Below are 24187 nucleotides of genomic sequence, written 5' to 3'. Positions count from 1 at the left end.
GAAAAAATCACGCTTTCTGCTTTGGGGAAGCTAGAGCGGCTCTGGAGACAGATTTTGTGTCTTAGAATCAACGCCAAGTTAATCAACTCAAAAGCTATCCCATAGCAGTGGTGAAATCTGAACCGTTTTGCTACCGGTTCGCTGGCTGCGCACGCGGGGCGCATGCCAAATGCACACTGTGTGTGCGTGCATGTGCACTGCATGCCAAATTTGCAATTTGCACCTAATGCTGCGCGTGTGCCAAACACGCACTTCGCGCAGAAAAAAAACATGCGCTTCGTGCAGAAAAATCAGAAAGGGGGACTCCCTGCTTTCTCGCGATTTTAAATCATGCGGCACAGCTGATTGTCAGAAATACCAGTTCGGAGGAATCAATAGCTTTGTTTTACTACCAGCTCGCCCAAACCGGTAGGTTTTTATCACTACCGGTTCCCCCGAACCGGTGCAAACCGGTAGCATTTCAGCACTGTCCCCAAAGTCCAAAAGGCAGCTGGACTTTCTTATTTATTTATTTTTTTCCTTGAAAACGTTTCAGTTCTCAAGTTCTGAAGAAGCTTCTTGGATGAGAAGTGAAACATTTTCAAGGAAGACAAAACAGTCCAATGGACTTTTTTTTTGGAAAAAGCACCTTTGGGACAACCATCACCTGGATGATTGAGAATCTCCGTAGACAATGAAGTGTAAACTACACAAAGGAAGGGGTCTAGTGGAACACATATAGGCTGTGCGTGCTTTTTATTTGATCTGGTTGTGTATCAGAATCAGGAGTGGGATTCAGCTGGTTCGGACTGATTCAGGCAAACCGGATGCTAATTTTACATCTGGTTCACCGAACCGGTAGTTGCAAGAACTGGCTGGCCCTGCTCAACTTGCCCCTCCTAGGAGTCTCCACGTGGCCCGTTTTGGATGCCAGGTAAGTGCAGCGCCCGCGTGGGGGCTCTGGGTGAGTGAAAAACGGGGCTCTCGGAAGTTCCGGAAGTCTGGAAATGGGGCCATTTAGGGCCTCTGGAGCCTGGGTAAGCCATTTTCGCCATCTCAGAGGCTCGAGAAAAGCCTCCGGAGCCTGGGGAGGGCAAAAAACAGGCCTCCCGGAAGTTCCAGAGGTCCGGAAACAGGCAAAAATGCACTCTCCCCCCCTCCCGCCATGGTGCAGAAGGGTGAGTAGGCTATGACCACCATGATCACGCCCACCCAGCAACTGGGCAGAAAACTGGTTGCTAAAATTTTTGAATCCCATCCCTGATCAGAATCTCCATAGACATAGAAGAACAGTGTTCCAAAATCTCAGAGGCTTCAACCAAGAAGAGGGGGTCAACCTGTTTTCCAACGCACAGGACAAGAAGCCATGGATGGAAACTCATCAAGGAGAGAAGCAACCTGGAACTAAGGAGAAATTTCCTGACAGTTAGAACAATTAATCAGTGGAACTACCTGCCACCAGAAATTGTGAGTGCTCCAAAACTGGAAGTATTTTTAAGAAGAGATTGGACAGACATTTGTCCGAAATGTTATAGGGTTTCTGTCTAAGCAGGGGGCTGGACTAGATGACCTCCAAAGTCCCTTCCAACTTTGTTATTCTATTCTATTCTATTCTATTCTATTCTATTCTATTCTATTCTATTCTGTAGTGTCAATGAATTTCACGTTGTCCCACACTGTTCCAACTAATTCACCAAGTTAATGTTTCTTTTGCAAACTTATTTTTTTCTGCACAGATAATGCGTGTGCACCAGTTCAGTTGTAAAATGTCAGGTTTAAGGCCAAGGAAGCCCCGCTTTTCAAAGATTTTCTATTGTATTTATTTTTTTAAAAAAAATAATAAATCACATTCGCTTTCCTATAAAAAAAGAAAATACACCTGTGATGGCTTAGATGCTACTCAATATATCCCTAAAGAACAATAGAAGATGTGGGGGGGGGAGGTTGTTATAAGAATCTGGAAACAAGGAAATGTATTTTACGAGTCCTTGAGGTCGGTTTAGATGTTGAGTTTTATATTGACTGAAACAACATGGAAAGGTATAAAATTTTCAGGGATCAGACTCTTGGCTGTTATTCTAAATTGAATTATTTATCCATCTCCTGTGATAAAATGGAAGTCTTCTTGGCAACGTTCCTACAGAGAATTTGGGTCTTGAAAGTCAAAGCTACGATATTTTGCTCAGGTTTCCTATAAATATTACCCCCAGGGAGATATGTTGTTTGATAGATGAATATCAAAACGATATCTGAATGATGAAAGCTGTCGACCGCAGAAAGAGAGCCCAGCTGCAGCAGGAGAAGTAAACGGATGGGTTGCTCCCTTCGGAAGTACTACAGTAGTCCTCGACTTATAACAGTTCACTTAGTGACCACTTAGCAGGGAGACAGGTGTCTCGGATGAGAGTGAAGGAGAGACATCATTCCTGGACGCACGCCTCCGAAGGTGTGATAAGCGATTGCAGCAGCTCAGGAGGCGTGCTAGGGATTAGAACTGAGTCACTGGACCACACCCCAGAGACTATATAATAGAGGGTGGTGGCCAGTGATCCCTGTGATGAACAAAAATAAACCTTGGATAGTCACTAAAGCCTCGTCCGAAACTGCTGAGAGGAATATTTATTTTTGTTGGACTCTTGTACGCTGAGTATATTATCTTTCTGTTTCTGTGGAAATAAAGCACTTGGCAGACGGTGTGTATATCGCTGCCAAGTTGGAGATAAAGACCTGGGTGTGTGCCAAATGCTTCCTTAACCCTCGGCTGGCTGTGTTTGTGTGTGTGTGTGGACGGGGACAGATCAGGTAGGTAAATTGAGGACCCAGTTGTGGGGGCAATAAGCTGACTTTGTATAAATATACAAAAGGATGAAGGCTATTGTTGAGCACATTGTAAGCCGCCCTGAGTCTCCGGAGAAGGGCGGCATATAAATCAAATTAAAAAAAAAAAACAACGGTCAGTCCTAGAGGAGATCAACCCTGACTGACCCTGACCAGATCCTGAAGAGGAAACTCAAATACTTTGGCCACCTAATGAGAAGAAAGGACTCACTGGAGAAGATGCTGGGAAAGATGGAGGGCAAAAGAAGAAGGGGATGGCAGAGAACGAGGTGGCTGGATGGAGTCACTGAAGCAGTCGGCGGGAGCTTAAATGGACTCCAGAGGATGGTAGAGGACAGGAAGGCCATGGGGTAGCGATGGGTCGGACACGACTTCGCGACTAACAACAATAACAACCAGGTTCATAATGAGCATGTGAGAATGGTATGCTACTCCAAGTGGCACTAGCTGCAAGGGGTGGATTCTGGGATTTGAAGTCCCCACATCCTAGAGTTGCTAAAATCAACTTGGGGAGACATGATAGCAGTGTTCCAATATCTCAGGGGCTGCCCCAAAGAAGAGGGAGTCAAACTATTCTCCAAAGCACCTGAGGGCAGGACAAGAAGCAACGGGTAGAAACTAATCAAGGAGAGAAGCAACCTAGAACTAAGGAGAAATTTCCTGACAGTTAGAACAATGAATCAGTGGAACTACTTGCCTGCAGAAGTTGTGGATGCTCCAACACTGGAAGTTTTAAAGATGTTAGATAACCATTTGTCTGAAGTTATGTAGGGTTTCCTGCCTAAGCAGGGGGTTGGACTAGAAGACCTCCAAGGTCCCTTCCAACTCTGTTATTCCATATTCTATATCTAATAAACACTGCTTAACTTTTTTCTGCTTGAGTTCTTTAAAACCCACCTCGCACCTTTTTTTTTTTTAAAACACATGACTGCAAAATTGCAGGTGGAGTTAATTGCAAGGTGAGTCTCCAGCATAAACCGAACCTCTCCCAGGGAAAAGTGACAATAGAAACATCCCAAAATAACCAGGAGCCCAATTTTTCCCTCACCCCACCCCACCATGACATGAAAAAAAAAAAGAAATCCTTTTTTTTTAAAAATGAAAGAGCAAGCAAGATGCCAAACCAAAAAAGATAAATTATTTCCAGCAAACGGGATATTTTAAGCAAAAGCCCCTTATCAGGAGATGCTGTTTAATTAGAGGGGGAAAATTTGCTGAGATCTGTCCGACAACTTTCTTTCTATTTGCCAGAAATAATAAGTATGAAGTAGTTCATTTATGTTTTATGTTATTTATTTATTTATTTATTTATTTATTTATCATCAGGCAAGGTGCTTTGCGAGATAGTGGGTGTGACAGTACCTGGAGAAAGCAGAACAGAAGAGAAAGGACTTGAAAAATAAAAATGCAAAGTCCTGCGATCTTTTAAAACTGAAGTACAAATCTATCAAAGCAGGAAAACTATAACAGCAGAGTCAATTATTCCAGCCGGTTAGGACTCACGTTAATAACGCAATAAAAGATGTTGCACGATTTGTACAATCTCCTCATGTGAATATCTAATATCGAAGGTGCTTTTTCTTTTCCAAGAGGCAATTGGACTTTCTGATTTTTCTTTGAAGATGTTTTGCTTCTCATCCGAGAAGCTTCTTCGGCTCTGACTGGATGGTGGGGGAATGGAAGGATTTAGATTCCTTGCAAGGTCATTTGCATCCTTTTAGAGGGTCGTTGAAGCACTTGCGAGGTTTATCTGTGCCCTCAGCGTCACCAGAGTAGTGGAAATGAGTGCGGAGCCTTCTTGGAATTGTTGAAAGGACTGTGGGCAACAGGGGTGAAATCCAGCAGGTTCTGACAGGTTCTGGAGAACCGGTAGTGGAAATTTTGAGCAGTTCAGAGAACTGGTAGCGGAAATTTTGAGTAGTTCAGAGAACCGGTAGCGGAAATTTTGAGTAGTTCAGAGAACCGGTAGCGGAAATTTTGAGTAGTTCAGAGAACCGGTAGCGGAAATTTTGAGTAGTTCAGAGAACCGGTAGCGGAAATTTTGAGTAGTTCAGAGAACCGGTAGCGGAAATTTTGAGCAGTTCGGAGAACCAGTAGCAGAAATTTTGACTAGTTCAGAGAACCGGTAGCAGAAATTTTGAGCAGTTCGGAGAACCAGTAGCGGAAATTTTGGGCAGTTCGGAGAACCGGTAGCAGAAATTTTGACTAGTTCAGAGAACCAGTAGCAGAAATTTTGAGCAGTTCAGAGAACCAGTAGCAGAAATTTTGAGCAGTTCGGAGAACCAGTAGCGGAAATTTTGGGCAGTTCGGAGAACCAGTAGCGGAAATTTTGGGCAGTTCGGAGAACCAGTAGCAGAAATTTTGAGCAGTTCGGAGAACCAGTAGCAGAAATTTTGAGCAGTTCAGAGAACCAGTAGCAGAAATTTTGAGCAGTTCGGAGAACCAGTAGCAGAAATTTTGACTAGTTCAGAGAACCGGTAGCGGAAATTTTGAGTAGTTCAGAGAACCGGTAGCGGAAATTTTGAGCAGTTCAGAGAACCAGTAGCAGAAATTTTGAGTAGTTTGGAGAACCGGTAGCAGAAATTTTGACTAGTTCGGAGAACCAGTAGCGGAAATTTTGGGCAGTTCGGAGAACCAGTAGCGGAAATTTTGGGCAGTTCAGAGAACCAGTAGCAGAAATTTTGAGCAGTTCAGAGAACCAGTAGCAGAAATTTTGAGCAGTTCAGAGAACCAGTAGCAGAAATTTTGAGCAGTTCGGAGAACCAGTAGCAGAAATTTTGGGCAGTTCAGAGAACCAGTAGCAGAAATTTTGGGCAGTTCAGAGAACCAGTAGCAGAAATTTTGGGCAGTTCAGAGAACCAGTAGCAGAAATTTTGAGCAGTTCAGAGAACCAGTAGCAGAAATTTTGAGCAGTTCAGAGAACCAGTAGCAGAAATTTTGAGCAGTTCGGAGAACCAGTAGCAGAAATTTTGAGCAGTTCAGAGAACCAGTAGCGGAAATTTTGGGCAGTTCAGAGAACCAGTAGCAGAAATTTTGGGCAGTTCAGAGAACCAGTAGCAGAAATTTTGAGCAGTTCAGAGAACCAGTAGCAGAAATTTTGAGCAGTTCGGAGAACCAGTAGCGGAAATTTTGGGCAGTTCGGAGAACCAGTAGCAGAAATTTTGACTAGTTCAGAGAACCGGTAGCAGAAATTTTGAGCAGTTCAGAGAACCAGTAGCAGAAATTTTGAGCAGTTCGGAGAACCGGTAGCGGAAATTTTGAGTAGTTCAGAGAACCGGTAGCGGAAATTTTGAGCAGTTCAGAGAACCGGTAGCGGAAATTTTGAGTAGTTTGGAGAACCAGTAGCGGAAATTTTGACTAGTTCGGAGAACCAGTAGCAGAAATTTTGAGCAGTTCAGAGAACCAGTAGCAGAAATTTTGAGCAGTTCGGAGAACCAGTAGCGGAAATTTTAGGCAGTTCGGAGAACCAGTAGCGGAAATTTTGACTAGTTCAGAGAACCGGTAGCAGAAATTTTGAGCAGTTCAGAGAACCAGTAGCAGAAATTTTGAGCAGTTCGGAGAACCGGTAGCGGAAATTTTGAGCAGTTCAGAGAACCGGTAGCGGAAATTTTGAGTAGTTTGGAGAACCGGTAGCAGAAATTTTGACTAGTTCGGAGAACCAGTAGCAGAAATTTTGAGCAGTTCAGAGAACCAGTAGCAGAAATTTTGAGCAGTTCGGAGAACCAGTAGCGGAAATTTTGGGCAGTTCAGAGAACCAGTAGCAGAAATTTTGAGCAGTTCGGAGAACCAGTAGCGGAAATTTTGGGCAGTTCGGAGAACCGGTAGCAGAAATTTTGAGCAGTTCAGAGAACCAGTAGCAGAAATTTTGAGCAGTTCGGAGAACCGATAGCGGAAATTTTGAGCAGTTCAGAGAACCGGTAGCGGAAATTTTGAGTAGTTTGGAGAACCGGCAAATACCACCTCTGGCTGGCCCCAGAGTGGGGTGAGAATGGAGATTTTGCAATATCCTTCCCCCAGGAGTGGGGTGGGAATGGAGATTTGCAGTACCCTTCCCCTGCCATGCCCACCAAGCCACGCCCCACAGAACTGGTAGTGAAACAAATTTGGATTTCACCACTGGTGTGGAGACTGGAGAATAGGCAATGTCGTATCCCTTCCCCTCTGCGGAGAGAGGGCTGTTCAATTTTGACATAGATGGCCTCTCTGACCCCAAGATAAACTTCCAAGTGGCCTCAACAACTCTCTAAAAAGGATGCAAATGACCAGCTATAAATCCTTCCGTTCTCCACCGTCCAGTCAGAGCTGAAGAAGCTTCTTGGATGAGAAGCAAAACATCTTCAATGAAAAAAATCAGAAAGTCCAATTGTCTCAGTGATGAAATGTAAAATTTGTTACTACCGGTTCTGTGGGTGTGGCTTGGTGGGGGGGGGCGGGTAATATGACTGAATGGGCGTGGCCAACTTTTTTTTTTTTTTTTACTTTTAAAACCATTTTTTAAATGCTTTTAAGAGCCTCTGACGATCCCAGTTGAGCCGCGCAATCATCAGAGGCTTTTTTTTTTTTTTACTTTTAAAAGCATTTTTTCGGCCAAAGAGGTTGTAGAAAAAATGCTTTTAAAAATAATTAAAAAAAGCCTCTGATGATCGCGCGGCTCAGCGGGGCAATGGTGGGGGGCAGGGATTTTTGCTACCAGTTCTCCGAACCAACCGCCTCCATCGCTACCGGATCGGGTGATCCGGTCCGAAGCAGGAGCATTTCACCCCTGAATTGCCTCCTGAAAATAACCATGACCTGGATGACTGAAAATTGCTATAAATTTTTAGCTATGTAATTTGGGGTGAAGACCCTCCCTGGTGGGGGGGGTATGAACGGATTTCCAGAAAAATTGCAGGCTACAGGAACCATTTGCGCTTCGGTTTGAGATGCAGATAGGACAGACATCATCCCCAACAGTCTGTGCTCAACCGTGAAGGGACATGGAGCAGAAAACATCCTGCAGAAAGCACAGCTCCAACTCCTCGCAGAGCTGAAGAAGCTTCTTGGATGAGAAGCGAAATGTCTTCAAAGAAAAACCAGAAAGTCCAGTGGCCTCTTGAAAAAAAAAAATCACCTTTGGGTTAAATGCAGCTGCTTTAAAAACAGAGGCTCCAATTGCATCCTTCCATGCTTCAGAAGGACCTTGGTGAATTACTGCAAAGTCCAGATACACGTAAATAAGATTTTTTTGTCGTGTTCTTTGTCGGAAAAATTAATATGAAGGAGGTAAACGGTCTCCTCCAAATGGCAAAATTTTAATCCAATTCCGGGGCCCAATATTGAGTTTTAGGCACTAAGTTCTTGCCTGGAGCATTCTCTGTAAATAATGACAAAGAGTGCGCACAATCCAACATTTCAATGCCAATATCTAAGAAGCCTTTTCAAAAAGTAGAAACTCATTCCCCAAAAAAATGCAAGTGCAGTTGTAATTCTTGGCCAGCCTGGACAAACAAAAATTCTTCAAGGCAATAATTTCTTTTTTCTCAAACTCTTAATTTACAGCTACCTTACTAGAACAGGGATGTGGTGGCTCAGCGGCTAAGATGCTGAGCTTGTCGATTGAACAGCAGTTCAGCGGTTCGAATCCCTAGTGCTGCATAACGGGGTGAGCTCCCGTGACTTGTCTCATCTTCTGCCAACCTAGCAATTCGAAAGCAGGTAAAAAATGCAAGTAGGAAAATAGGGACCACCTTTGGTGGGAAGGGAACAGCGTTCCGTGCGCCTTTGGCGTTGAGTCATGCTGGCCACATAACTACGGAGACGTCTTTGGACAGCGCTGGCTCTTCGGCTTTGAAACGGAGATGAGCACCGCCCCCTAGAGTCAGGAACAACTAGCACGTATGTGCGAGGGGAACCTTTAACTTGTCCTACTAGATCCAGGATACAAAAATGAAGATGGCCATTAGAGAACAGTCAAGAGTCATTCCATGTCTTTTCACTGCCCTTTAGGGATCATTCAAATTTCTGCAGGTCAGATTTACTATAGATACTCAACCTACAATTAAATAGAATTATGTAATCCTTTTCGGCATCCAGTCCTGGTCACCACGATAGAGTAAAAGAGTGCAGAGAAGAGCAACAAAGATGATTAGGGGAGCGGAGACTAAATTGTAGGATGAATGGTTGAGAGAACTACGCGAGAACTCACTGGCGTGTTATGTGATAGACGACTGCCAACCTGTCTTAAATCTAAGATGTACAAGACAACCATCCGCCCTGTTGCACTGTATGGCACCGAATACTGGACAGCAACAACAGGGACTGAAAACTATCTCCGTGCCATGGAAATGCAAATGCTCCGTTGGATATCGGGCATCTCCCTTCGTGACCACATCACAAATGACACCATTCGGCAATATTTTGATGTGGCAACAATTATAGAGAAGATGAGAGAAGGACGGCTCCGCTAGTATGGATATGTTTGTTGTGGCTCCGTTGCCTGAGCCTGGGCTATCGACAGATGCAGACTCTGAGAGTGAGGGAGAGGAGTTGGCAAAGCCTCTCTCTCCAGGACCCTCCTCTCTGGCAATGCCTCCGGAGGACACCGAAGGCCAAGAGATAGGCCCAGAGCCAAGCACGTCCCTGCAGCCACAGGTGGACAGCGACAAAGGAGATAAGTGCTGGCTGGACCCTCGGCAGAGGCACAGGGAGAAGCGTGCACAGCAGAGGGGAAGGCGTGCCAGAGATTAGCTGAGTCACTGGACCACACCCCACAGGGTATAAATGTGGGTGTGGTGGCCGGTTCAGTTTGTGACGAGCAAAAACTAGAAATAATCCATGATCTCTGCGTTACTGGACTTCTGCCTGCCTTGTCGGACTGCATTTGGACTAATCCTTGTATTGTTGAAACTTTGCCTGCTTTATCGGAATGCTTGCAGTCTAATCTTTGTTTTGTGTGAGTAAAGTCTGAATTGGCAGCTAGCCACTGGGTTGCTGCCAGCTTTATCTTCAAAGATTTTGTCATGTGGCTTCTTAACTCCGGGCCGTCTGTGAGGGTGCGTGTGTGGGACGGGGACAGAACAATGTTCTGAGAGCAGCACCTTCCACCAGAGGTGGAATTCAGCCAGTTCGGATCAGTTTGGGTGAACTGGTAGTGCCGATGATCAGTTGCCCCCCCAACTCTATCCTGTCCATTATTTCTTGCTTTGTAGCTCATCTCAATCGCACGGCACAGCTGATTTTCCCCTCCTCACTGTTCTACTTACTGTTGCTGACCTGGAAGATAAACAGCTGAGCTTCTAAATGCTCCATTTTCAGCACTACATTCAAGCGCCTTCGGCACATGTGCATGCAGTTGTTAAACCAGCAGCATTTCACCACTGCCTTCCACCGTTGCCGAGACTGCCTACCAACTAGAAGTCAATATCCGGCGACCTCGCGGGCACCCAAAACAGAGATGGCAAGACATCATCAACAAATGAGCTGAGGTGGCACAGTGGTTAGAGTGCAGTACTGCGGCTACTTCAGCTGACTGCTAGTTTCAGCAGATCAGCGGATCAAATCTCACCGGCTCAAGGTTGACTCAGCCTTCCATCCTTCCGAGGTGGGTATAATGAGGACCCAGATTGTTGGGGGCAATATGCTATTTAGTATACTGTCTTTGGTGTAAGCCGCCCAGAGTCCTCGGAGAGTGGGCAGCATAGAAATATGACTAATAAATAATAATTAAATAAGTAAACAAATATATGCACGCGGCAGGTATGCGCCCTGGAGACGCAGCTGCCAGTGCAAACTGACGTTCAATGATCAGAAAAATGGGCCCTGCACTTGTGGGAATATGCTAGGAAGAAGAAATGGTTGAGAGAAACTAGGTATGATTAGCCTAACAAAGAGAAGGCTTAGGGATGGCCTGCTAGCATCTTCTGGTATTTGAGGGGCTGCTACAAGGAAGTGGGGATCAGCTTATTCTCCAAAGCACCTGAGGGCAGGACAAGAAGCAACGGATGGAAACTAATCAAGGAGAGAAGCAACTTAGAACCAAGGAGAAATTTCCTGACATTGAAAGTGATTAATTAATGGAACTGGTTGCCTCCTGGAGTTGTGGGTGCTTTATCGTTGGAGGGCTTCAGCCTTGGACAGGAGGTTGGACTAGAAGATCTCCAAGGTTCCTTCCAGCCTTTTGATTCTATGACTCTTTCCTTTTCCTGTTGCGCAGGTCAATCCAGAAATAGTCTTGGAGAGAAACACCTAACTCCACCAGGACCTTCTGAGATTAAACCCTAATTTGCTCTTCTGTGCCCTCTTCTGTTTCCCCAGAAATAAGACATCCCCTAATAATAAGCCCTCCCCCTAAAATAAACCCTCCCCAAAAATAAGCCCTCCCTGAAAATAAGCCCTCCCTGAAAATATAAATATGCACAGCTGGTCCCTGCCATTTCTTCTAGTTAGGGTCAGGGAGACAGAGATGGAAATCAGGTAAGATGGCAAGAGGAGCCCCGTCTTGTTCCACACGCCCCAAAATAATAAGACCTCCCTGAAAATAAGGCTAAGCGCTTATTTCAGGGTTCAAAAAAAAATATAAGACAGAGTTCAAATCTCACCAGGCTCAAGGTTGACTCAGCCTTCCATCCTTTCAAGGTAGGTAAAATGAGGACCCGGATTGTGGGGCAATAAGCTGACTTCGTATAAATATACAAAAGTATGAAGGCTATTGCTTAACGCATTGTAAACCGCCCTGAGTCTCCGGAGAAGGGCGGCATATAAATCGAACTAATAAATAAATAAATAAATAATAAAGACAGCGTCTTATTTTCGGGGAAACACGGTAGAACTTTTCTACTTGAGATCAGGAAGATTTGGTGGAGAAGGCATTTGTGAAGACTCAAATATTACGAAGGAGAATGACGCAGCAGCTTTTCTGACCACTAATATTTATTATTTTATTTTATTTTTATTAATCATATTTCTATGCCGCCCACTCTCCGAGGACTCTGGGCGGCTTACAACAATCGACAGTATACTAAATAGCATATTGGCCCCAACAATCTGGGTCCTCCTTTTACCCACCTCGGAAGGATGGAAGGCTGAGTCAACCTTGAGCCGGTGAGATTTGATCCGCTGATCTGCTGAACTTGCAGTCAGCTGAAGTAGCTGCAGTACTGCACTCTAACCACTGTGCCACCTCGGCTCATTTTTTCCTTTCAGATGGAAAGAAGGAAGACGGCACTTTAAAATTAGATGACTAGTTGACAATCAAACTCAGTGGGACTACTACATCTGGCTTCCACTCCCCTGGTTTTATGGGGTGAAGATGAGGCCAAACATTAAGTTCAGATGTGCTATTTTGATTTTATTTGGACTTGACACCTCTAGAATGACCACAGATCACAAAACAGTTCTCAGTAGCCCACTGATTGCGCATCTGTGCTCTAGAACACAAAGACAAAGATGTCGACCAAGACAAAGGTATGTAGACCATGGACAACCTGTAGAACCAGCATGGTGGAGCTTCTCAGAAGACATTCTAGGATAGATGATGTCCCAAGGATTTACAAAGTTGAGAAACATATCCCACCGCATCTCTCCAACCTTTGGTGCTCATTTTTCATCCATAGTTTCCATATTTCCACCACATTCGTCTGGTTACTCCTCAACTTTTCAGAACAATACTTCAACTCTGAAACATCCACGCGCTCATTGATGTTCTAGAGAAGTTTGCTGGCACCATCAATGATGGAGGCATTGATTTCTCATCAACAGATAGCTGCTCACCATCCCTAAGGCTTGTGGCACTAAACATCAGCCAGATCTGAACGTCTGAATGGACATAATCTCATTTCCAAACCTGAGAAGTAACTGAGCCAAAACAAAAGCTTTTTAAATCCAGAAAAACTGCTCAGCTCTTCCGGTGGGATGGCCAGGAAACTACCGTAGCTCGTTGATTCAATGATCTCCCTTATTCTGCTCTGCAGTCTCTGGTCGTCATCCAAAATAGCACAGTCAGTGAGGTCTTGGAGCGCTCTTGCCTCACCGCTACTCCATTGTCCGGAGGAGGAAGAGGAGGATGAGGAGGATGAGGAGGAGAAGGAGGACGACGAGGACGACGAGGAGGAGGAAGACTATTGAGGGGTCTTTGGTCCTCTCTGAATCTGTTGGTTTTCTGGTAGACATTTCACGACCAAAGTAAGAGACATCATCAGTTCTAGAAGGGAGGGGGGTTTGTGAAGTGGAGGGGGGAGGAGGAGGAGGGGGAGGAGGAGGAGGGGGAGGAGGAGGAGGAGGAGGAGGAGGAGGAGGAGGAGGAGGAGGAGGAGGAGGAGGAGGAAGACTCTGGGATCCTTGATGTCCTCTGAGCTTGCTTGTTTTCTTGCAGATGTTTCATTACCCAACTAGGTAACATCATCAGTTCTAGAAGGGAGTGGGGTTTGCAGAATGTAGGAAGGAGGAGGAGGAGGAAGATGAGGAGGAGGCAGATTGTGAGGTCCTTGGTGCTCTAGAACACAAAGACAAAGGTGTGCAGACCAAGACAAATGAGCTAAAAGCAGGCAAAAATAAGGAGGCAGATCCAAGCAGGGTAGAATTTATATTACCTAATATGTCCATCGATATCTACCCAAAAGAACTGGACTTTGGAGAGCCGCTGAAGACAATGTCTAATTAGCATGGAAAGTCCCAAAGGAAGTGGCTTTTTATTTTGAAACTTTTATGAACATCACAGCAAACCGATTTGAGAGACGGAAAATAGGACACCTGGTGATCCTCCTCTACTCTGCACAGTGAAAATATAATTTGCTGGGTGGGGATTATTTTACTCAACGTGTCGTTCTTCATGCAACCTAATGTAACATAATTATAATTATAAACATGTTTTGTCCCGAAGGGATGTTATTTAGATAAGCCAAGGGTCTGCAACCTTAAACACTCAAAGAGCCATTTGGACCCGTTTCCCACAGAAAAGAAAACACCGGGAGCCACAAAACCTGGGTGGGTGTGGCCAACTCGATGTCACTCACCAGTCACGTGACCCCCTAGCCATGCCTACATAGCTGGTCATTAGGGCAGAGAACCAGTTGTTAAAAAACACCAGGAATCCTTTTGACATATCTCTCTCTCTCCTCTCTCCCTCTCTCCCCCCTTCTCCCTCTTTCTCTGTATCTTTCTATGTCTCTCTCTCTCTCCCTCTTTCTCTGTATCTCTCTATGTCTCTCTCTCTCTCCCCCTCTCTCTGTATCTCTCTGTCTCTGTCTCTCCCTCTTTCTCTGTATCTCTCTATGTCTCTCTCTCTCCCCCTCTCTCTGTATCTCTCTATCTCTCTCTCTCTCTCCCCCTCTCTCTGTATCTCTCTGTCTCTGTCTCTCCCTCTTTCTCTGTATCTCTCTATGTCTCTCTCTCTCCCCCTCTCTGTATCTCTCTATGTCTTTCTCTCTCTCCCTCTTTCTCTGTATCTCTCTATGTCTCTCTCCCCCCCTCTCTGTATCTCTCTATGTCTTTCTCTCTCTCCCTCTTTCTCTGTATCTCTCTATGTCTCTCTCTCTCCCCCCTCTCTGTATCTCTCTATGTCTCTCTCTCTCTCCCCCTCTCTCTGTATCTCTCTGTCTCTCCCTCTTTCTCTGTATCTCTCTATGTCTCTCTCTCTCCCCCCCTCTCTCTGTATCTCTCTATCTCTCTCTCTCTCTCCCTCTCTCTGTATCTCTCTATGTCTTTCTCTCTCTGCCTCTTTCTCTGTATCTCTCTATGTCTCTCTCTCTCCCCCTCTCTCTGTATCTCTCTGTCTCCGCCCTGGCCACTTCTCCCATCCCCCGCTGTCGCTCTTACCTTCTCAGGCCAGGCAAGGAGTGACTGGGAGGGGAGGCCGAGGGGCGGGGCCATCCAGTGGTAGAATCACCTGACAGGGAGCCACAGTAGAGGGCCCAAAGAGCCACATGCGGCTCCGGAGCTGCAGGTTGCTGACCCCTGAGATAAGCCAACGATCCAAAGGAAAAATAATAAGCAGTGATTATTATTATTTTTTCCCCCAGAAGCTTCTCAAGTTTGCAAACGCTGCAAAACTCTCAGGTTCATAGGTCCTAACCTTTCATCTTACCATTCTTAAGTCTCAAAACTTTTCTAACTTGGTTTAATTCTGCGCCAGAGCGCTGCAGGGCTACTCCTGTTTTACCTGGGAAGAACTCTTTCTAAATTCCCCCGAAGCAAGCGCAAAATTGCAATTGTGCAAAATAATTGCTTATTCCAAAACTTCTAAGAGGCGGGGAAGGGAAATCGCTTCCAGCAAAGGTTTTGCTCTGGCTGCAAAAAAAGAAGAAGAAGAAGAAGAAGAGAGGTACAAGTAGTCCTCTACTTACAACCAAAATGTCTGTTTCAGCTAAAGCAGGGGTCTACGACCTTAAACACTCAAAGAGCCATTTGGACCCATTTCCCACAGAAAAGAAAACACCGGGAGCCACAAAACCTGGGTGGGCGTGGCCAACTCGATGTCACCCACCAGTCACATGACACACACACACCCAGCCATGCCTATCCAGCCGGTCATTACGGCAGAGAATCAGTTGTTAAAAAACATCGGGAACCACAAAATCCTCTCTCTCCCCTCCGTCCCTCCCTCCCCCCTCCCTCTCTCTCTGTATCTATGTCTCTTTCTCTCTCCCTCTCTCTCTGTATCTCTCTGTCTCTCTCTCTCTCCCCCTCTCTCTGTATCTCTCCATGTCTCTCTCTCTCTCCCCCTCTCTCTGTATCTCTCTATGTCTCTCTCTCCCCCCTCTCTCTGTATTTCTCTATGTCTCTCTCTCTCTCCCTCTCTCTCTGTATCTCTCTATGTCTCTCTCTCCCCCTCTCTTTGTATCTCTCTATGTCTTTCTCTCTCTCCCCCCTCTCTCTGTATCTCTCTATGTTTCTCTCTCTCCCCCTCTCTCTCTGTATCTCTCCATGTCTCTCTCTCCCTCTCTCTCTGTATTTCTCTATGTCTCTCTCTCCCCCTCTCTTTGTATCTCTCTATGTCTCTCTCTCTCTCCCCCTCTCTCTGTATCTCTCTATGTCTCTCTCTCTCCCCCTCTCTCTGTATTTCTCTATGTCTCTCTCTCTCCCTCTCTCTCTGTATCTCTCTATGTCTCTCTCTCCCCCTCTCTTTGTATCTCTCTATGTCTCTCTCTCTCTCCCCCTCTCTCTGTATCTCTCTATGTCTCTCTCTCTCCCCCTCTCTCTGTATTTCTCTATGTCTCTCTCTCTCCCTCTCTCTCTGTATCTCTCTATGTCTCTCTCTCTCTCCCCCTCTCTCTGTATCTCTCTGTCTCTGCCCTGGCCGCTTCTCCCATCCCCCGTCGTCGCTCTTACCTTCTCAGGCCAAGCGAGGAGTGACTGGAAGGGGAGGGTGAGGGGCGGGGCCAACTAGTGGTGGAATCACCTGACAGGGAGCCACAGCAGAGGGCCCAGAGAGCCACATGCAGCTCCAGAGCCACAGGTTGCTGACCCCTGAGCCAAAGCATTTGAAATTATATTGTACTATGAAAAGGGATTAATGGATTATTAAATAAGAGGAGAAGGGAAAGGGAAAAGATGAAAATTGACTTTGTTTACTGTTTAACATGAAGAGATTAAGACACTGTTGGCAATAATTGAAATTAACTTTTAAGAGGGGGAAATAATACTGATTATGATTATGGTTTATTATGAAGAGATGTAGATAGTATATATATATATTTGAAAAAGCAATGGAAAATTGGGTTTATTTTAAAAAACAGTTGGAATTGAGAAATAGAAATGAATGACTTTAATGTTATATACTTAAGTGAATTGTAATATATTTGATTGTAGTATTTGGATAAGCTGATAAAGGAAAGAAAGGGAAAAGAGGGAAGGAAACGGGTTATATATGTAACATTGTATGAATACTAATATCTATAATTGGAATAATGGAATCTAGGGAAAATATTTGATGATGTGAAAAGGGAGCAATGGGAAAATATTTGAATAAGATGATTTAGAGTTAGGGTTAGGTTTTAGAAAAATGATTGACGTTAAACTAAAGGGTTTCAATTTGAAAAAAAGTAATGAGAGAGATTAGGGCGAATGGTAATATTGGTTATATACCAGAAGAAATAGAAGGAAAATAAAAAAGGGCCTTGGTAGTACAGTGGTCTAAAGCACCCTGTTATTAAGAACAGCTGCCTGCAATTACTGCAGGTTCGAATCTCGCCAAGGCTCTAGGTTGACTCAGCCTTCCATCCTTTCTAAGGTGGGTAAATTGAGGACCCAGTTTGTGGGGGCAATAAGATGACTTTGTATAAATATACAAAAGAATGAAGGCTATTGCTTAGCGCATTGTAAGCCGCCCTGAGTCTCCGGAGAAGGGCGGCATATAAATCAATTTTTTTAAAAAAAAAAATTAGAGAGTAAGAATATTATGGCAAAAAGTGAAAGATATAAATTGTGTTGAAGAAAACTAAAAGCTGTACAGATTTTGATTCGGCCAATACTCTGTTCAGAAAAAATGTATTGTTTGTTTGCAAAAAAAAATGCAGGTAGAAAAATAGGGACCACCTTTGGTGGGAAGGTAACAGCGTTTTCCGTGCGCCTTTGGCGTTGAGTCATGCCGGCCACGTGACCACGGAGACGTCTTCGGACAGCGCTGGATCTTTGGCTTTGAAACGGAGATGAGCACCGCCCCCTAGAGTCAGGAACGATTAGCACATATCTGCGAGGGGAACCTTTACCTTTTTACCTTTACCTAGGAGTGTTAACCAATTGCTCTTCTGCTCCCACCTAAAAACTGAAAGAAATGTATTGGGAAAAGAAAAAGCAAAGCCATCAGCAGAAAATTCTCCCGTTCTATAATTGGCTCGATATTGTTCGATCAGCGGATTTATATAAATAGTCAGGCCAACATCTGTCTTTCCTAATGAGCAATCATTCTGACAAAGGTGTTTGCTCATCAAGCCTCCTTTTCACTGGGAAAATTATAGCGTAAGGTGAATTATTTCTGATTATGACATTAGGGGAAAAAAACCATAAATTATATATATATATATATATATATTTTTGACCTTATTAAGAATCCATTAACATTCAAGTCAGGAATGATGACCTGCTATGCAAGACAGCAAGATGTGTGAAGACCGAAATTACACGGAATTGCAATTTCACTATCTGAAAAACAGCAAAATTAGCCAGGCTGGGAGAAAAGAGCAAACTCAAATATGTTATTTCCTTTAAATACCAAGCATCATTTACCTTTGCGCCAAAGGCTGCAATTTGCTCGGTGTCGACGTCGGTTAAAAGCCATTTGCAGGGTTTGATTTGAGTTTCCTACAGTATGATTATAAAAAAAAAAAAATATATATATAACCCTGGATTCGAACAAGTTGCAAATGCAGAATCATCCCAAAAATTCAAAATGGTGGCTGCTACCGCCTGAGCCAAGCTCCGCCCCTTTTTATTTGCATGGCAAATGAGGTGAGTTCTACTTACCTTTACTACCGGTTCGCAACGGGGCCACACACATGCCCAGAAGCTTCCACATGACATCCGGGTCGGTGGGTGGAGCCTCCCACCGGTTTTACTACCGGTTCTTGCGAACCGGTCCGAACCAGGGGCAACCCACCACTGGGTAGGACCTTGCAAATGAGGTATAAATTTTGCGTCTTTTGATTCCAGGACCTTGAAAGGGAAAAGAATGAAAAGCATCAGAATAGAGTTGGAAGGGACCTTGGAGGTCTTCTAGTCCAACCCCTTGCTCGAGCAGGAGATCCTATATCAGTGACGGCTAACCTTTTTGCCATCGCGTGCCAGGAAGGGGGGGCAGGGGAGGTTCTTGTGCATGTGTGTCCACGCGACCCCCGCCCCTGGCACGCGATGGCCCAGTAAGCCCATTTTTCTTTTTCACCTGGCTCCAGATCCTCTCTATGCATCTGGGGAAGGTGAAAACAGCCTTCCCCACCCCCTCGGAGATCCTCTGGAGGCCCGAACGCACCCGTTTTCCAACTTTCGGTTAGACAGGAAGTGACTTTTTTGCTGTCCCCAGCCTCCAGAGTCTCCTAGAGAGGCTGAGAGCTGAGCCGGTGTGCCAGGCGACATAGTTCCGCATGTCACCTCTGGTTCGCCATACGGTCCTATATCATTCACACTGGTGGCTATCCAGTCTCTTCTTAAAAACCTCCAGTGATGAAGCTCCCACAACTTCTGGTGGCAAGCTGTTCCACTGGTTAATTGTCCTCACTGTTAGGAAGTTTCTCCTTAATTCCAGGTTGCTTCTTTCCTGGATTAGTTTCCATCCGTTGTTTCTTGTCCTGCTTTCTGAATTATCTCTGCATTGAAAAGCATCTAACAGAATAACAGAGTTTTTTTTTTTAAAAAAAAAAACAAGTTTTATTGGGGGTTTTTTCTTTCCTCCTCTCCCACCTCACCCATATCTTTCTTTTTTTTTTTTTTTTGAACAGAGTGTTGGTCGTTTTTTATCATATACAATTAGTCAAATTCAAATATATTTTACTCAATTACAATTTTTGTCAATATTATCTTCCCCCTTTCCTTTTTTTTTGAATATACCTCAGTATTTCTATACTTGCATACATAAACACCTTCTTCATTTATCCCTAAATTCTAACTTTACTATTTGTACATATTTGTCCTCTTTTATTCTTAAACAATTCATTCTTTTTCTTAACATATTTATATTTGTTTATTCAGAGCTGCCTTTCTTCCACTTATCTTTTTTTTTTTATTGTACAGCAATCTTTCTCCTCAAACCTAGCCTCTCCCTCTTCTCCTTCCAACTTTCTTTCTCCACCTTCTTCTTCTCTTCTCTACTTCCCCTTCCCTTCTCCTTCTCCTCCTCTCTTTCCCCCATCTTACCTTCTCTCCTACTCTGCTTTCCCTTCCCTTTCTTCCTCCCTACTCTTTCATCCCTCTCTCTTCTTCCTCCTCCCTTCCAATTCCTTCATCTTCATAAAATGGGGCAAAATTCACTTAAGAAATGTTTCGGTTAGCAACCGAAATTTTTGAGTTCAGCTGTGGTTGTAAATCAAGGATTATCTATATTTCAGGTAGCAGGAATATCAGCCATGGAAATCTCAGAAGTAATATTAAAATTGTTTAATACAAGAATATGTTACGATTTGGCAGGAAGTGGTGAAATCTCACACTAATCTGTTCCTGAGATCCAGTAGTCGATCTATAATATGATTAAATAAATTCAACATCGCGAAGAGTGATTCGGTTCTCTGAAAATCAGGCCCTTCTTGCCTTTCTAAGTTTCACACCGAATTTGAGCATTTTACAAACACGTTGACCGAAAAGCCATTTTATTTTAAGAATCTGGGCTATGCTAAATGAACTCATCATTCCTCTGGGACAATTTTTGTCTCCTCTCTGACTGCCAAATTTTATGAAAAGGCAGAAACTATCGTGAGTTCCACCTCAGGAAAGCTCAGGCCGTTTAATCAAATGTGAGGGCCAAAATAGGTGGGGTTTTTTCCCCTTTTTTCTTATGATTTTTCTCCTACTATTTTTGTCTCTTGTAACCTGTAAGGGAATGCTGTCTGAGAGAGGGAGAGAAGGAAGGAAGGAAGGAAGGAAGGAAGGAAGGAAGGAAGGAAGGAAGGAAGGAAGGAAGGAAGGAAGGAAGGAAGGAAGGAAGGAAGGAAGGAAGGAAGGAAGGATTTCTTCTTCTCCCTAAACTTTCTTGCAGAGATATAATCTACGCCCGACCTCTCCGGTTCTTTATTAATTTCTCGCCATAGAACCGGCTAAACAATTCAGCCACAATCTTATGTAACTGCAGAAATGGCACGATCTGATGTAAAACAGATGGTTCCTGCATTGCATAAGACAGAAAGATGATTGACACATCTGTTCCCCCCAAATGTATACTCTCTCTCTCTCTCTTTCTTTCTCTCTCTTTCTCTATCTCATTCTTTCACTCTCTCTCTCTTTCTCTTTCTCTCTCTCTTTCTCTCTTTTTTCTTTCTCATTCTTTCTCTCTCTTTCTCTCTCTCTATCCCTCTTCCTCTCTCTTTCTTTCTCTTTCTCTTTCTTTCTCTTTCTTTCTTTCTCTCTCTGTCTCTCTCTTTCCTTCTCTCTCTCTTTCTCTCTTTCTCTCTTTCACTCTTTCTATTTCTCTCTCTCTCACTCCCTCTTTCTCACTCTCTTTCTCTCTTTTTTCTCTGTCTTTTTCTCTTTCTCTCTCTTTTTCTTTTTCTTTCTCTCTCTCTCTTTCTCTCTCCCTTTCTCTCTCTCTTTCTCTTTTTCTCTCTCTTTCTCTTTCTCCCTTTCTCTCTCTTTCTCTTTCTCTCTTTCACTCTCTCTTTCTCTCTCTTTTTCTTTCTTTCTCTCTCTTTCTCTTTCTCTTTTTTCTTTCCCTTTCTTTCTCTCTCTCTTTCTCTCTCTCTCGTTCTCTTTCTCTCTCCCTTTCTCTCTCTCTCTCTCTCTCTCTCTTTCTCTCCCCACTATCCTTTTTGCAGGGGGGGGACTTTAGAACGTAAGTAACTGAGTGACAGCAGCGCTGTTTGAACCAAAAGAAACAGTGGGTAAAACAGCATCGTAATATTCAGTGTTTTAACAACTTCGCTGGGATGTGTGAAAACTGCAATCGTGTGAAAATATGGAGGCAGGGCTGGGAGAGAATGCGGTACGTTGAAAGGAGTCCTTCCACTTTTTCTGAGCACCAGGTGGGCTCAGCATTTGGCCAGACGATTTGGAAGGGATTAGTCACCCGAGCACCAAAAATTGAGAGGTGCTAGTCTAGAAACCAGGTGACTCTCACTTTAAGGATGAAAGCCGACTGGGTGACTTTGGGCCAATCACCAGGAGACAGTAAATTCTAGACCCATCTTAGGCATGAAAGCTGGCTGGGTGATTTTGAGCCAATCACCAGGAGACGGTGAGTTCTAGTCCCACCTTAGCGTTAAAGCCAACTGGGTCACCAGAAGACGGTGAGTTCCAGTCCCACCTTCTAGTCCCATGAAAGCCAGCTAGCTGATTTTTGACCAATCACCAGGAGGCTGGAAATTCTAGTCCTGCCTTAGCCCTGAAAGCCAACTGGGTGACTTTGGATCGCCTTGCAGTCCAAGGGACTCACAGGAGTCTCCTCCAGCACCAGAGTTCAAAGGCCTCCATTCTTTGGCGCTCAGCCTTCCTTATAGTCCAACTTTCACAGCCATCCATTGCAACTGGGAAAACCTTCGCCTTGACTATACGCTCTTTTGTTGGCAGGATGATGTCTCTGCTTTTTAGTACGCTGTCTAGATTTGTCATAGCTTTTCTCCCCTACTCTTTCCTCCTCCTCCTCCTCTCTTAATGTGAGACACATCTCTACCAACTTCTCACAAAGCACATGGGTTCCCTCCCTGGAACACAATTCAAAAAAAACCACACGTCAAAGCCAATGATACTCCAAGGACCACATCGATGGTTTCACATAGGAATGAGCCATTTGTTATTTATTCACAGGATTCTGGGCATAGCAAAACCCTCACATTATATAAAATGAAATTTACTTAAAACAAAAAAGCAACCCAAATTATGATAGCTCCACTATTTATTCACTTATTATTGTGTTTAGGTACTGCCCGTTTCAGAAAAGGACTCCCACTGGCTTACAAACATCATATAAAAATACAATAGAAACCTAAAAACAGATAAAAAGCACAAATGAGCCATAACAGCATTGGTGCAATGGTGATTGTCCATTCCCTTTTTTTATTCTAAATCTCTGAGAATCACTAACGTAGTCTGTGCCTTATGTTGGAAGACAGAGAAAGAAAAAGAGGGGAGGGAGAGGGGAGAGAGAGAGAGAGAGAGAGAGGGAAAGGGAGAGAGAAAGAGAAAGAGAGAGAGAAAGAGAAAGAGAGAAAGAAAGAGAAAGAGAAAGAGACAGAGAAAGAAAGAGACAGAGAAAGAAAGAGAGAGAAAGAGAAAAAGAGAGAGAAAGAAAAAGAAAAGAGAGAGGGAGGGAGGGAGGGAGGGAGAGATCCCAATTTTCAATCCAGAGCAAAGAAAAAATAACTGCATCTCAATTTTATGCAAATTTATGCAACTCCAAGGCTACTAGTATTTGGAACATGACATGGCTGAATCAAAAGACAGACTCAAACCGCACCCCCCACCCCCGTCAGAGGATTAAAAGCGAAGAATGTGGGATCCTTGGTGCTATCTGTGCCTGGTTGTTTTCTTGCAGACATTTCATGACCCAACTAGGTAATATCATCAGTGCTGGAAGGGAGTGGGGTTTGCTCTCTGTTTATATACAGCCGCTTGCTCTGTCAGTGTCGGTGAGGAATGTTCTTAGTGGTTCCTTGATTAGGCTGTTGTGGACTGTGAGCTTGTTTGTCTGAGTTAGGAGGGTTTTGTTTATGGTGTGGTTGCTGATTTAGTGTCCATCTTGGTATTAATCTCTGCTTATCTGGATTGTTGATCGCTGGTGAGGAGATCTTTCGGCCATTTTGTTTCCTCTCTGGATTTTTGATCGTCTCTTTTGAATGGTGTGTAGATGTTGTTTATCTCTGTGTGCCTGTTGATGGCTGATTTCTCTGAGTGCCAGGCTTCCAAGAATTCTCTAGTAGTTTTTGATTTTGCTTGGTCGAGGATGCTCACAATTTTCCAATTGAAACTATAGTGAACTCTGTCCACGTGTTGTGAAATTAAGTTCATTATAGTGAACTCCGCCCACGTGTTTTGAAATTGTAAATTTATCATGTCTTCTGACTGCAAGTTGGTGCTTATAGTCATCTAAGCAAAAATTTCATAAACATTTGGCTTAGCAATATGTGGGCTTCTATGGGTAATAATATACCGGTACTACATCTGGTTTAATGCCACACGTAGTACGGCGGAACTCATTATTTTAAATAAATATATAATATCCCCCTCCGTTATACTCATTTGCAATTTTCCTGGATGTAATGAGCTTCTGTGCACAATTTCCTCCCGACATATGTGCATTTTAATATTTAGTTTCCAAATTTAACTTCCCTGTGTAAGTTTCCCCGTGCGGAGGCATTTTAAAAGATGCATTGTTCCCATGTCACCACTTTCCCCGTCTCTTTCTCTCTTTCTAACCATCCTTAAAATTAGCCTGATTATTCTATCTTGTGTTCTGCAAAAATCCAGAGAACTGCAAGGTGGCAACATAGAGACGTGGTTAAAAATCCGACACTGCCATCTAGTGGTCCTCTGAGGTTTTGCAGGTCAGATGCGATACACCTGTTCAAATACAGGTTGTCCTCAACTTATGACCACAAGTGAGCCCAAAATGTATGTTACTAAGTGAGACTTAGAAATTGAGTTTGACGCCCCTGATCAATGTCTCACATGGAGAGAGAAAACAGCTTTCCATTTGCCTGGAAATAGCTTTAGGCTAATCCACAGGCACATCGAATTGCCGAGGTGGCTCCTGAGATGACGAGCA

This window comes from Pantherophis guttatus, chromosome 8 (genome assembly GCF_059756535.1).
Source record: "Pantherophis guttatus breed Tessera chromosome 8, ASM5975653v1, whole genome shotgun sequence".
NCBI lineage: Eukaryota > Metazoa > Chordata > Lepidosauria > Squamata > Colubridae > Pantherophis > Pantherophis guttatus.
The sequence above is the reverse complement of the archived record's forward strand: the minus strand, read 5'-3'. Positions refer to the sequence as shown.